Here is an 11,569-nt window from a genome sequence, read left to right as displayed (position 1 = left end):
TCCAACTGTTATTAACAAGTGATTTGTGGCCTGACTGGGCCCTAGAAGAGATGCAGAGCCCAAATAAGACTACTGTGTGGCCCAAGGTCCCATTACTACTTGAATGTAATCCTATGGATGTGAAGGACAGAAAGAGAAATGAGTGCCTGTAGAAAACGTGAAATCCTGTCTCAAAAGCATTCTATTTGAGTGTGGACAAGAAAAAGCTGCCCATTGTGGGTGTTCTTTCTGCATGTTCTATAGACAAGATGCCAATATTTTTTGTTTTCCAGTTTGATTAAGGTGCTTGTTTCTGCTACCCTGTAATGAATGCTGGGGAAGCAAATACCGACTATGTTTGGGTTAAGCCACTCCAGACAAACACAAAATGAAGGCCAGTGGATTGGGAGGCGGGGGGGGGGGGGGTCCCCACACACTGTGAAGCTGGGTTAGCCAAAGCACAGGAGCAGCACCAGAGGCATAGGGTCACACCTTTACAGAGGCCCAATAGGAAGCAGGGTGGGGGAGGGTTCTCTGAGGAAAGAACCAGACCTATGTAGTCATTCTGCCTAAAGCCAAGTGGATGGGGGGGGCAGGTTCTCGAAGACCTGCAGACAGACACAAGGAGCCTAGACTGGCCCAGGGAATGGAAGGAAGCCCTGTTTAGATTTAGTCCTTCCTTTGAGAGTCTGAGAGGGCCCAGATTGGAAGGAGCCAGCCTCAGTGAACTGTGAAGAGAAGCTTCTGGCATGAGAGATCTCCAAGTCAGCCCTCTCTTCTAAGCTAGAGATGACAGAACTCAGGCCTAACTCCTTCCACCTGTCATTAGCGATTTCTATGGTTCACACTTTGAGCCTTATATGGGGAGAAACTTTTCATGCCCTTGAGTTGGTGACACTTACTCAGATCAGCTCTCAGAACATTGGAACTGGAAGAGACCTCGGGGCCATCTAGTCTGAGCCACACCTGAATAAAGGTCTCCCAAGTCACACAGCCCTAACAAATCATCTTTTCTCTGATCAGTTGTTTTGGTCATGTCTGACAACTCTCCATAACGCCATTTGGAGCTTTCTTGGCAAAGATACTAGAGTGGTTTGTCATTTCCTTCTCCAGCTCATTTTGCGGGTCAGGAAACTGAGGCAGACAGGGTGAAGTGACTTGCCTAGGGTCACATACCTATTAAGTATCTCAGATGAGATTTGAATGCAGAAAGATGAATGAGCCTTCCTGACTCCAAGCCTGGAGCTCTATCTATTCTGATACCCAGCTGCCCCAGCAGGCATCCAGCCTTAGCTTAACCTGCAGGGATGGGGAATTCTCTACCTTGCAAATAGCCTACCCTACTTTAGAGCAACTCTCATGGTTAGAGAGTTTTCCCTCATGTAGTGTGCCTTAACTGTCACTCCCCCATGGTGTCCCCAGCATAGCAAGCCCAGGTTCAAGAACTCTGGGCCCAACTCTCTCTATGCCACACCACAGCACCCCAACCTCCACCAACCAATACCCTTATTTTCCCCAAAATCAAATTTGTTCAAAGGAAAGGCATTTAGTAAAATAGCCTAGGAAATGGAGAGAGTGAGGTCCCATCAATACACATCCCATCTACAGAATGAGCCAGCATCCAAGAGAGGTACACACTTAGGGAATAAATGTGATCAGCGCATATGTAGCAAGGGAACGATGCCCACAACCAAGGGTGGCTGATGTCTTTTTGTGATGCACATTTGTGGATCAGAACCTGGGCCTTGCCTCCGTCACACTTCTACTGCTCCCTGTTGCCCCATGCCCCTCTCTGTCCTGGTCTTCTCTGCTCTCAGCAAGCTATGCCACTCTGCAGGGTAACGATCCTTAACACCAGTTTCTGGGCTCCATCTTTTTAGTGTCTCCAGTCATCAATCTCTGCTCTGGTTTGCTCAGTGGAGACATGAGTTCCTGATAAGACCTTTTAGTTCTAGCCACATCCCACCTAGCTAAACAAAAGCCAGGCAGACTACCTGCCCCACTAAAACCAAGTATTTTCTTGGTCTTGGAGGTGGGCAGAGCTCTGTGGTCAGCCAAACACCCAAAGATGTTGGGGTAATACTAGGTGTTCTGTTTTTCCAAAGGCCAGGTCCCTGTCTCTAGCCTGTGTCTCTATCCACTGTTGAGTGGTAATATTTCTCCCAGGCATTTAGACAATGTTGTGTCTGGATTTATCCAATTGGACTCTGGGGCCCTATACAATTTTTTACACATAACCAAGAAAGAGGTGAAGCAACTCTTGGTTTCTAGGCAAACCCCCAGACCCAGAAGTTTAAAGAGACAGTTTGTGTACTTAGGTTGAATTTTGTTTAAAAATTCCATCTCCCCACACCCCACCCTAGGCTGGAAATGGGGGGGCAATCCCAGGCCTGAGCCAATTACTAACACAGGTGTTAACCTGCTCTATTTCCAACCTGGGCACCCCATTTCCTGAGTGCTCACCGTTTTGTTGCTTCTCAGCAGACACCATATCTGCATAGCCAAGGTGCAGTTCAGAATTCCTGAGCTAAAGATCTGCTGATCTCAGCTTCCCTATTAGCCAAGATGGCAGTATGAGCCGCAGTGCTTGGTTCAAATCTTCCTCTACAGTGCTAGAGAAAGGAAATGTTATTTGCCACATGCTCCTAGTTTTTGACATGTGGACATTCTTGGTCCTTTTTCTTCTAATGCTGTGATTTCCTTGGCTGTTCTTCCCATCACCATGCACGAGGTACAGGTCTCCACAGGGCACAGGGTTCCCTGGTTTCTCTGTCCCATGAAGCAGCTAGAGGGAAACATGCACTCTTGTACTATCTGAAGCTTTATGGATAGGGCTGAGGGCTTGTTAGCTAGAGGCAGAGCTGCATCCAGGTAGAATCTCTATTTCTTTGTCTTTTGCAACCATTCTTGGCACATAAAATACAATCACTTTCATGAGGCCCTATTTTTTTTAAGAAACTTCTGAGCACTGCAATGAGTTGCCTAAGTGTCCCATGAAATGGTGCCCTTTGTTGCCTTTCCGCCAGCTCCTTTATTTGCCTCTCCAACGAGCCTGAGCTGAGCTGCCCTCCCATTTCGAGGCAGCTTGCCTACTGGTTTCATTTACGGGAGGAATGTCCAGATTAATCAGATTCACTGCCTCTAGGAGTGCGGCTGCTTGTTGGTCACCAGACAAGGATCTCTCATTTAAAGCTCCAATAGGTAAGTTAATGCGCCCACAGACATCGCCAAAACTGTACTTCTCAGCCCCTCACCTGCTTAAGAAACCTGCCCAAGGCTGAAGTTCATTCTGCCTTCTTGTTTTATTAGTTGCCATGGGCAAAATAACTTATCACTAACAACCAGCCTGCTGGTGATGAGGAGCATCTCTGTACTCAGCTGCTTTGGCTCTCAGAACAGACTCGTTTATCGCTGGCATCATACCAGAAGTCTAGCCATCATCTTGGCAGAGACCTTGAGGGCTCACCTCTCCAAGGCACTAGCGCAGAACTTCGTAGAGAGCATGGGGAAAATACAAAATTGATATGATACGGTTCCTGGCCTCAAGGGGCTTACAACTAGTAGGGTGATAACTACAATAAACGATACATAACAGCAGCTCACATTTAGAGAGAATGTAGAGGTTTGCAAAGCATTTTACGTTCATTATCTCATTTGGTCCTCATAACCCTGGGAGGTAGCTGTGATTACTCCCATTTTACAGATGAATAAACTGAGGCAGAGACTTGCCCAGATCATACAAGCTGACAGTCTGAGGCAAGCATCTGAACTTAGTCCTTTAGCATTCTAAACCATGTAGCTGAAAGTGCATCTTAAAGAGTTACATGATGATTCAATGAGAAACGTTCATTATCCAACTGGAAGAGAAGCAAGAAGTAGTTCAAGTGGCATTTAGGTTGGGCCTTAAAGACTAGAGGAAGAAAGGGTGTTCCTGGCATAGAAAATGGCATAAATAAATGCTTAAGAGGACAATATGATTTGAGGGACAAGAGAATTGTCTAGTGTGGCTGAACCCTAACCCCAAATGACATCAGACTAAGGAATTTTAACTAAATCTATTGGGCAAGTCACAACTTTCAAGCAGGGATGTGTTTGGACTGAAGCTGCCTGTCTTCCCCTCAATAAAATCTGGCTTTTGACAACCTGAGGTAACTGCCCTAGCATTTTGAACACAACCTAGCTATCCTTAACAGCTCCACTGAAGTGGGGGATCCTTCCCCTGGTTCCCACCATGGCCTTAAGACCCATCACACCTCTGGTCCCCTGACTGACCTACTCGTATCCTTCCCTTATGGTCCTCTTTTCCTCCACATTCCTGTCCCCCCCCCACCAGTTTCATTTTAGGCCTTACGTTAATTAAAATGCTGTAATAAAAAGGCTACTGCTTTATGCACTGCTGGTCTAATTCTTTCATGACTCCCCCCCCCCCGTTCTATAACCTCAGTTAAGAACTGTGATGCAAACTAGCACAGTAAGTGGGGTAGGATGCACGAAGTATCAGGCCACCAAACTCCTTTGGATTTCACTGCTTTTGACATAGCCAACCACCCTCTTATGGCTATCCTGACTCAACAATGGAGGAGATCACCAAGTAGCCTCCCACTCTCCTTCCAGGAAGCATGGGGGCTACAGGGGAACCGTTTTGAAAAAGGGACACACGTGCTTGGAGGAATCCTTAGTTTTTAGGATCAGAGATGGAGAAGAATTCAGGCCCGTTTTAGCATGAGTCAGGGATGACAATGGTACACACGGTAATAGCCACACAGAGGTCCAGGCTTCAAATCCTACCTCTTCTACTTTACCAGCTGCGCAACCCCACGAAAGTACATCACTTCTTCAGGCCTCTAGGGTCCAATGGTTCGTCCCAACTCCCCCTTTGGTGGTGTTCATTCCCCTTGAGTCTCAAGCCTGAGCAATATGGGGGTCCCTGGCACATAAGAGATTCTCTGTCTCTTTCGGGCTATGGTCCTTCCCTCTAATTTTGACCTTGTGATATCATGTTACTACTGCTACTCTTATTTTAGGTTATTTCCCTAGAGAACGGGAAAACGCAGCGCAGATCCCTAGAGATACTAGCTGCCAAAGACCCCTTTTACGACATGGCGTAAGTCTCCCTACTCTAAGGGCAGTTCACATGTGGGGCTGGCGGCTTCCGTACTTTGCTCTATATCTGGCCAGGTTGAAGAGGCCGTTGATGGTCTCTTCAATTGTCAGAAGATTTTAATGCAGAGGGACATGACCATTAGAAGAATTGAAGACCTAACTTCACAAACTTGGATCAGGCAGAACCACAATATTCCTTGGGCCTCTGGCTCATGACTGGTTTCATCTGGGGGAAGCAGTTCTAAAGACTTAACAGACTAAACCAGTTCCAACGTTCTACTTAGATTCTCTGTTCAAATACAGGCTGGACTCACTTGGTCTCATCAATAAATGCTGGTCATCCAAATTGCCAGATAGCTATGACAGATTTTTCTTCCCCTTGATTTGACCTGTGGTTGATCAACTGGAGATTAATTGTTTGGGGAGGGGGTTAGAGCTACCCCTTCATATTGATCTATAAACTAAAGTCATTTGCAGAGTCAAGCCTTCACTGTTTCCCAAGGACAGACCCCAAAACACAAGAGCAAACACTGGATCTGGGTCCTGAAGGAGTGAGCAGTCTGTATGTACAGTCCCCTTTTTCCTGTCCAGCATCCTCAGATTTTATGTGATCTTGTCCATGATGTCAGAGATCTAGAACCTTGTGAATAAAAGTAGGGATTTCCTGGATAAGTACCTAGGTCCTAACAGGATCAGGGCAGCTAAAGGAATGGCAAGGGAACAAGCCATGACGAGGAAGCAGAAGTAGGCTTTGCCCATCGGTATTGCTCTTATTGTAACACTTGGACAGTGTTAACTCCCAATGTAAAGGAGGTTCTCTTTGGCAACCCCAAGCTAGTTGGGGGAAGGGGAGGAAAATGGTATCTAAACCCTCAGGTAGCACCATAAGGCCAGCAGCGACAGAGGTACTCACAGAAATGTTGACCGCGGCTTCCCTAGAAGCCCTGTTCATTTCCTCAGTACACAATCTGAAGGAACAAAGTGTCATTCTGAGTCAAGGATTATACTGGGGGAAGAGAATCACATTTACTGTTTATGGGATATTATGAGTCCTTTACACGTTTTCTGTAGGGCTAAAGGCTCTCCTGTACCCTCCATATGCATCATTAGCTTGAATGCTTCATCATTCCCACTGGTGATAGAACCCAAATAGCAGCTGAGTTTCTAGTCTGAGTTTCTATCTGGACATGTTCCAGATGCAACTTGGGGTAGAAATAAGATGAACCAAGGAGATGATTTGGCTCCCGCAATTGACCTCAGTCTGAATCAGCCAAGAGCCTAGAGTGCTGGGTCAGGGGTTACATCACACATTTTGTATTTCTCTTTGTACCTTTTATATCACCCTCAAAGAACAAACTTCTTGAAGGCAGGGCCTTCATATTTCAGCACATCAGTGCCTTGTATATAAGCAGGTCACAAAGGTCATAGATTGAGCTGAAAGGGACCTCAGAGGACATCTGACCATCTCAATGGACAGATTAAAGAAACTGAGGCCTGGAAAGGTTGAGTGATGCACCCAAGGTCTCAGGGATATTCAGTAGGAAAGCCTGAATTCTTGCTTCTGAACTGCTATTTTCTGAAGAGTACAATATATTAGGTGAAAAGAATGCATCTTCCACCCCCACTTCTAAATGTTTTCTGTTAAAGATCCAACGAAGGAAAAGAAACACGCTTATGACTATCATTCCCATGTCACACATCATCTCATCTTCCCAAGAGGCCTTGACCAGCACACTAACATCGTGCTACTTTTCCCTTCTAGAATCCTGGGCTGATTTGAATGGGCCAGGAAGAGTGACAACTAGAGGTGGGATCAGCTCACAGTTTTGAAGTAGAAGGTGAAGAAAAGTCTCCTGCCACCAGGCACCAAGGGCTCTGGTCTCAGGCAGCCTATTAGCCTTAGCTCCTCTCAGTTAAGTGAGGTTCCAAGAATGCAGAGACTGGCATGCTGCTCGAGCAGTAGTCTAAGCAGATCACGTCATGAGTAAAAAGAGGTTTCAAAGTTGCCACTAGGGAAGGAAGTGCCTTTAGACCCCACTCAGAGCAAAACTACACCTGTAGGACACCTTAAGGTGTTCTAATGTAAACTTCAACTGTATCTTCCAGCACCTCATGTCCCAGTTGGAAGCAGGGCCATTGTGGTGACCAAATGTTAATTTCTATGCTCATTGTTTGCCTGGGGAGGCCCCTGCATGGCTTCGGAAAGAGATACCAACTCAAACATGCTTTCCCTTGCCCAGCCGTTTCCTGGGCAGGTGGGGTTAGTCCTCAGATTGACTAGAATGGGAAGTCTGTATACCCCATGAATGCTTCTACTTCTGTTATGTATTCCCTAACTGTTCATAAACATTTGCCACTATTGGGCCTTTGCTACCAAACTACCCTCTCGAAGAAGCCCTCTGGATTGGCCTGTCCACATTGGGGATGCATATTTCATGTTTTGGTTTGCCCATACCTAGGCTGGGGTAAGCTCTCCCCCTGTTAATGAGTGACTGAGGATGCAAACAATGTTGCCAGTGGCTTAAAAGTACTGGGAAATTGAGTTAAGTGGAAACAGGATAATGGAACCCCAAAGGGAAGAATTTGGGGCATGAAAATATTACATCTTCTAGGGCTTGGTTTCTGGTCAAAAAGGGAGTTCCCCCTGGGCTAGGCTTCTACCTTCCCTCCTCTCGTAGTGGACAGTACCTACTGGGAGTGCGGATGATGGAAGGAATGGCCCACAATCTTCAAGGTTAAGCTTCAGCCTTTCACCTCCACCAGCTAGAAAAAGGCCACTCTAATCTGAATATGCCCCTTTCCCTGTCTTGAATAGAACTAGTGTAGAAATTTCTCCAGCTCAGACTGGCACCTTTGGCTGTCGGGTGGCTTCCTTTTGTCTTCTGTGTAAAGTCACAGTGCCTCAAGCTCAATTCACAAATGGAAAGAACTTATTTCCAATTGCTAGACTAACTTGTATGTGCCAGGCTTTAACTCTGAGAGTTAGGTAAGCCAGTAGGAAGCACATCTCTTTGGTGCTTTTTGGTGAGTCACTCACTTATAGCCCCCTGGCAATTGCTGAAGTTAGCTTTGAAACTAGTTTGACTTTGTAATCCCCGTATTTTAAGTTATAGCAGAAAATCTATTTAGTTCTGCTAGACTTCTGTATGTAAGCACCACAGGTCAAGACAGTTTGCCCCTACTGTCCCTCCTTTGACATTAGAAGATAGAAAAATCAAGTCAACACACTTCAGGAAAAAAACTTCCTGTTCCCTAGAAAACTCAGGGCTTTCTCTTGCCTGAAGAGCTTCCCTGACATGAAGGTATCCGAGACCCAGGCATCCTGCATGCCAGTGGGCAGAACAGAATTTCCAAATTCTAGGTACTGGAGATGGTACAAGTTCTAAAGGCAGTAAGGTCTCAGGCATCATTGAATCAGTGAGCAGCTGAAGGGGTTGGGAAAACAGTTACTGGAGTTGAAGCAGTTGAGTAGGTGTAGAATCAAGCCAGTACAAGAATGATAAATAGCTATTACCTCCCCCCCAAAGGTCATGGCAGGTCATAGGGTGGAGAGGGAGTCTGAGCCAGGTACTAAAGACAATGAGCAAGTTATACCCAGAGGTGGAGACGGGACAAGGAGAGGGAGAGGGTGGCATATGGGGATGGCATGGAAGCCACGTAGGCCCACCTACACCCGAAGAGAAATCCTCTCCAGAATGTTGCTGACATCTGCTCCAAACCCTGATAATCTTAAACTTGTGAAACCTTTAGGTGAAGAGTGATGATGAAATTTTTTTATTTTTACATACCATTGCCCGTTTCAGCTATTCCCCAGGTCTTAGGGATCTCTTTCTGCCTGGTGAATGGGGTAAGGCAGATGAGGGCCATAGAGTGCTGGGCCTGGAGCCAGAAAGACTCTTTAATTCCCGAGTTCAAATCCAGCCTCAGACACTTATTAGGTGTGTGACCTTGGGCAAGTCACTTCATTGTTGGCCTCAGTTTCCTCATCTGAAGATAGGCTGGAGAAGAAAATGGCACCACTAAAATATCAAGAAAACCCCAAATGGAATCAGACACAACTGAACAACCACAACAAATGATGTCTGATAGTGTTTCTTCTAATACATAGCTTTTTTCTTTTTTGTTTTAATTAAAACTATTACCTCAACGCGATAGGAAGAACCTTGGACTGGGGTGGGAGTTAGTAAACCTCACTTCCAATCCCATTTCTAGGCTTGGATCTAAGTGCCTAACTGAACAAATAACTTCCTTGCTCTAGGGTTCCATTCCTAGCTTTTCTGTTTGTCAGACTTGCAGCTGCCCACTTCATACAACCAGACTTGGAGATTATGTAACCCTGAGGGACTTAATGCTCTGAACTTACCACCCAGAGGTTCTCTGGCCTAGTGAGTACAAACTCACGTTGCTAGGTGGCCCACTGTATATGGCTACCTCCTGTGAGACTTTGCATCATTTTGCCACCTGCCCTACAGTAAGCATTTAAGCACAGTGGTTGTTGTAAATGCTTCCCCCACCCTATTCATTCTCTGTAAACCAAGGAGGTTGCACCAAATGCTCTCCAAGAGAAAAACTCCAACTCTAATATTCTGAGTCAGTTTCTGGTGTACAACTATATGCAAAGTATAGTTGACCTAATAGGGTCACTTTAAATACTCCAACAGATTTTGTTGTTTAAAAGAGCAAACATCAACTTTAGTTGCATTCTGATTCTAGCTTTTGAGGTCTCTGGAAACTTTATGGTTGTCACACTTCACTGCCTAGTTTGTGCCTGTTCTTGAAGATAAAGGGAGTTATTTTTATGGGAATCAAGCATAACTAAAGATGTCCTTAAACGGATAGATCTTTCTGTTAAGAAAACTTTGATCCCATGTTATCACTAAAGGTTCAGTCTAGAGAAAGCAAGGCACTATACCATGATGTTAAATATCAAGTTTCAGTATTTGGAGAGATTCCAGATTAAAATGTCAAAATGAATGATGTGCCCAAACTCAGGTGAAAATGCTACATCCATAGCCCTGCACTGAAGGGGGGGAGGTGAGAACCTCCGCAGTGGAAATCAGTTTATTCTGAAATTACTGAAGGGCAAAGAGCTTCTTCTAAGAGAAAACCCAGGGGGTATACAGCATACACAACTCCAGAGCAGCTGGGGTCGAGAACAGGCTCTCAGGCACTAACTGGTTAGTCTCAGCTCAGCTACTGACCCTAGGCAAGAAACCTCTCCCTCTTTGGGTATGGGGTCCCCTGATACCCAGAAAATAGTTTGGATTGTGCAATATTGAAGGACTTTTCCAGAGCTAAACAGTTTACTCTCAATCTCGTTATCTCTTGGAGAGTAAAGTAAAAGTTGAATTGTCCATGGCAAAGACTTCGACGACAGACGGATCTAGCCTCTCCTCATTAAGAAAGGCCCCCAGATTTCCATTTCTGTTTCTCCTGGCCAAGTCCCTATGTTGGTGGAAAACACCCCATTATTTATTAAGCACTCTGCAAATCTTCAAATACAATATAAATGTCACCTAGTAGTATTGTAATGGATGAAAGTCTGGTCCTTAGAGCACACAATATGCCCTGCCTGGTTCCAGCAACATGGAGGCTTGGCTTTCAGAATTGAGGGGTCCTTCCATCCATTTCGCAACAGGTATCCTCTGACTACTTCCTGCTGGCTTACTGTACAGTGATAACAAGCCTTCTAATTGGCTGATTCAGGGCCTGGGGGTGCACACAAAAGGTTCAAGCAGATAACCTCTTACTCTTCCGTCTGATTTGAGGAAGAAGTTTTATAAGCCTGCCATTGGGGGAGGGGCAGCAACTTCGGTTGCCTTGTGTCTCTCTACTCTGAGCTACCATGTGTCCATGAACCCATGGTACATCTGTTCATGGCTGTTTCTTCTTTTGCAACATTAGGTAAATAAATGAGTATCCTGAGACGAGAACAGCCAAGTGACTGGCAAGACTGGGAGATCCCTAAAGCCATCAGAGGTCCCCCTGACAATTGGAGTCTTGGCAGCAGTAGCTGAGTCCAACAAGGACACCTGGCAGCAGCCCTGAGGAGCTACGTACCAGACCCAATCCAGAAAGGAGTCTGCCCAAGTTGAGGAAAGAAGCAACAATATTCATTGGCTAACCCCACGTATCAAGTAGTAAATTTCATAGGGCTTCCCTTTAGAAATAAAAAAACTGCCAGCGTCAGGAAGTAACTACCGCCCTAGGAGGAGGAGGGGAACATTTTATAGCAACCACTTTAAGTGGGAGTGTACTTCTCCCTTGGGCAACTTGAGTAGCTATCTAGAGGAGCCTTTCCCTCCCAGTGTGTAGGAGAAGCTATTTTGGACCTAGCCAAATCTTCAGTGAGCATCCCTTTGTAAAAGCTAACTGATGTCAACTGGTTAAATTACTTGCAAAGCAATTGGAGAGGGCAATACACTATCAGACAAAACAACCCTTCAGGATTACCCCCAAGCTTCTGGGACTCAACCTCCTAACCTAG

Source organism: Trichosurus vulpecula, chromosome X, assembly GCF_011100635.1.
Source record: "Trichosurus vulpecula isolate mTriVul1 chromosome X, mTriVul1.pri, whole genome shotgun sequence".
In the NCBI taxonomy this organism is placed as follows: Eukaryota; Metazoa; Chordata; class Mammalia; order Diprotodontia; family Phalangeridae; genus Trichosurus; species Trichosurus vulpecula.
The sequence above is the reverse complement of the archived record's forward strand: the minus strand, read 5'-3'. Positions refer to the sequence as shown.